The sequence below is a fragment of the Zalophus californianus genome, chromosome 3 (assembly GCF_009762305.2).
Source record: "Zalophus californianus isolate mZalCal1 chromosome 3, mZalCal1.pri.v2, whole genome shotgun sequence".
In the NCBI taxonomy this organism is placed as follows: domain Eukaryota; kingdom Metazoa; phylum Chordata; class Mammalia; order Carnivora; family Otariidae; genus Zalophus; species Zalophus californianus.
In genome coordinates, this window is record NC_045597.1 from 89,922,866 (window position 1) to 89,926,835 (window position 3,970).

The 3,970-nt window shown below is 39.0% G+C and overlaps 1 pseudogene; it reads left to right on the plus strand.

Annotated features, from left to right (window-relative positions):
• The first annotated feature begins 219 nt into the window (after positions 1-219).
• LOC113921065 lies at positions 220-340 on the plus strand (annotated as a pseudogene).
• Positions 341-3,970: the final 3,630 nt, after the last annotated feature.

Sequence of the window (3,970 nt, forward strand, 5' to 3'; positions counted from 1 at the left end):
TGCCCACCAACCTCAGTGCTGGTAATGTAGAGGGGGCCCAGAAATACGTCATCTACCAGAGTTCTGTTTCTGGAGAGTCCCAACAGACTTCTGCCCCTATGGCAGTTTAGCAAGTGATTCTTCTTTACTTACAGTCTAGGCTCTTTTCAAACTGCTGCTTTTTGTCTTGGGTCCTGATGGAAATGGGTCTGCACACAAGCCCTTAAAGAGCAGAAACTTAGCTTTGAGCAGTGGCAGTATCGTAGCCAATGAGGTTTATCCAAGGCACGATTATTGCTAATTGAAAGAGCAGAAATTTCATTCTCTACAGCTCTTGAATGTAATCATAGCTTTCCAAAGCCAGATGTTTTGGGGGCTTGTGAGAACTGAGGGTTGGAGTTCCTGGTGTGGTGTTACTCTGTAGAAGAAACTCCATTTATATATGTTTGTTTTTTGAGATTCTTACAAATTGTGGGTTGCTACCTCAGGGGTGGAGTTGTGAGTACAAATGTTTCTCTGCTTCTCCTACCTATCTCAGTGTGGTCCTTCCATCCTTTGTTGTAGAACAGGTGTTCGGAAAGTTCTCAAGTTCTTTTTGAAGTAAATTTTCCATATATAGCTATGTATTTGTTGTGTCCACTGGAGTTGCTGAGCTCAGGATTTTCCTATTCCACCATCTTAAACCACCTTTAAGGGTGATTTTTTAATCATAGAAATGTCTAATATTGAATTTACTGCAATATAATCTCTTCACATCACTAAGTTTTGAGTAGTTCAGTGGCAGTCAAAAGAAAAAGCCTAACAGCAGGGCTGATTGAAAAGGGGCCACTGGGAATATAACCATGAGTTGACACTTTAGTAATGTATTCAGGAGGAAAAAAAAAACCTCAGAATCAGAATAAACATAAAACTATCATATTGCTGGGGATATATAGAAATTAGGAACATTTCTACAGGGAATAAAATGAGAGTGTGAAGAATGCTCTATAGGCTATAACAATGGGGAAATTAACATCGGAGTTAACCTATTTCACTATAACCTTACAATATGTTTCACAAATTCTATAATGAATTTTGAATGTTTATCAGATAAATTAAGTTCTTCAGTTGTGTTCTGCCTTGTCAAGTTTCTCCAAAACCTAAACATTAGATGAAAAGAAATATTCAGATTACAATATGGAAATCTAGGGCATCTCAGAAGCCCAGAGATTGTATGAGCAGCATGAGGAGGCAGGACTTCTCACTGATTCCAGAGCTGGTCTGTAAATATCTCTATCCTTCTACACTAAAGCAAATATCAATTGCTCAGAAAATCTTCATGCTTATCTCTACTAGACTAGAGGGTCTGCCAGACCATGCTGTATGTGCAGTCATTGCTGAACCCTCACTGCCAAGCAGAATGGTAGATGCCTGGCAAAAGAGCCAATGCCAAATGGTGACTGAACTGAATTATGTTGGGGTTGGGTAGACTTGACAAAGTAACCAGATTAAAGGGGGCAGTCAGAGGTAGAATTAAATTCTTTCTGAGTTAGCTAAATATAAACACCCAACACTTGTTCTTCTTCTGTGAAACTGTTGTTCAAAGGACCACTTTGAAGTTTATTCAAAAACAGGCCAGGGGTGCCTGGGTGGCTCAGTAGGCTAAGCATTGGACCCTTGGTTTCAGTTCAACTCATGATCACAGTTGAGCCCCACGTTTGGCTCCATGTTCAATGGGGAGTCTGCTGAGATTCTCTCTCCCTTTCCTTCTGCCCCTCCTTCCAAATGATAAATAAATAAATATTTAAACAAATCAAAAACAAAACAGGCCAGACTCTCTGTTCTTTGAAACTTTAACTTTTAAATTTAATTTAATTTAAATAAACAATTACAATCATTACCAAATATCACTTATGACTGTAATTTTAAATGATTTCTATTTTCCTGCTTTTTTGTATGCCTGAAGATGTTTTCTTTCAAAGTTGGAAAACAGCCACCTCTTAGAGTCTTAGCAGATTGGCAGGAAAGAACTTCACTAATGAATAGGGGCATGTTGTAACCTTGGGATCAACTCTGGGTGAAGGCTTAAGATTGTCTCATGTCTTTTTTCCAGAATCATCTTGTGTAGGACTGTGTGTGCTTTACAAAAAATCCCTCATGTACACAGTGGCTTTTAAAGATCTTAATTTCCCAAAGTCTAACTTCAATTCCTTCTCAGGGCCTTACGGGTTTGATTGTATTTCTCTAGTCACAGTCTCTTGTTTCAGGTTTCTTCATGTGTTTATAGTCCTCCTGAAGCTGTCACAGATGGTGTTGTCAACCTCCTCTTTCCGTGGACTTTCCCAGCCTGAAATCTGAGCTGTGTTGCCTTTCCTTATCTAAGCTCCCAGTCAGGCAAAACAAACAAGTCCCTAAGGCACACCATGGAAAGTTTAGATTTTTGAAAATAAACTCTTCTCTGCTCCTTCCTGTCTAAGAGAGGGAACCAGGAATTGGGCTTCTTCATCATACCACAGGAGGGAGGGCATGTGCTAAGAGTGAATAAAATTTCCACAAACTTTCCTATCATTTGTATGTAGCCATTTTCTTTCTTTCTTTTTTTTTAAGATTTTATTTATTTATTTGACAGAGAGATAGAGAGAAGCACAAGTAGGCAGAGCAGAAGGAGGAGGGAAAGGGAGAAGAAGGCTCTCCATTGAGCAAGGAGCCAGATGCGGGGCTCAATCCCAGGACCCTGGGATCATGACGTGCACTGAAGGCAGACGCTTAATGACTGAGCCACCCAGGTGCCCCTGTAGCCATTTTCTTTTTAAAAAATATTTTATTTATTTATTTTTAAAGAAAGAGAAAGTGCATGAGCAAGGGGAGGGGCAGAGAGAGAGAGAGAATCTTAAGCAAACTTGCACTGATCATGGGGCCCTATGTGGAACTTGATTTCAGGACCCTGAGATCATGACCTGAGCTGAAATCAAGAGTAAACCAGGTGATTGGGTATTAAGGAGGGCATGTGTTATGGTGAGCACTGGGTGTTATACGCAACTAATGAATCGTTCAACACTACATCAAGACTAATGATGTAATGTATGGTGATTAACATAACATAATAAAAAAAACTAATGATGTACTATATGTTAGCTAACTGAACATAATAAGAAACATTGAAAAAAGTTATTTAGGTAACAAAAGTATAGTATCTGGAAAAAAGGTAGGTTTCAATCAATTAGGAACTATTTTTAAAATAAGTTAGTAAATGAAGAGGAAGAGCAATACTGTGAGAAAGTCATGCAGCAGTGAAGTCTTAAAGAAGAAAAACTAGGATTGGCAGGTAGATCAGGACTTCAATAAGGGATCAGGGAAGGCTTCAGGAAGAAGTCTTGAAGAGTGAAAGATAATTTTTATTGGCAGATTTGTCAGAGGGGCTTTCAGTTAAGAAAAAGAAGACAGGGAAATCTATTTTTAAAGGAAGAATTTGCACAAAAACGTTAAGTATATTATGAATTAGCATATATATGAACATTATTGTGTGCTTTAGGAGACATTGAAATTTTAAACTCTTTTAATCCTTAGAAGAAGCCTATGAAGTAGGTACTATTTCAATTTCATAGTTAAGAAACTGAGGGAGAGAGGTGCACCTAGGTGGCTCAGTTGTTAAGCATCTGCCTTCAGCTCAGGTCATGATCCCAGGGTCCTGGGGATCAAGCCCCGCATCTGGCTCCCTGCTCGGCAGGAAGCCTGCTTCTCCCTCTCCCACTCCCCCTGCTTGTGTTCCCTCTCTCGCTGTGTCTCTCTCTGTCAAATAAATAAATAAAATCTTAAAAAAAAAAGAAACTGAGGCAGAAAGAATCTAAGTAACTGGCCAAAATTACACAGTAAGTATGGAGTGGCTGGGATTTGAATCCACAATCATTAAAAAAAAAAAAGTCTCCAGAAACCATCTCTGAAAAAACACAGGCATCACACTTGCTAGACAAATACTGTAAAACAACTGCTTTAGTATGCTTAAATAGCTAAA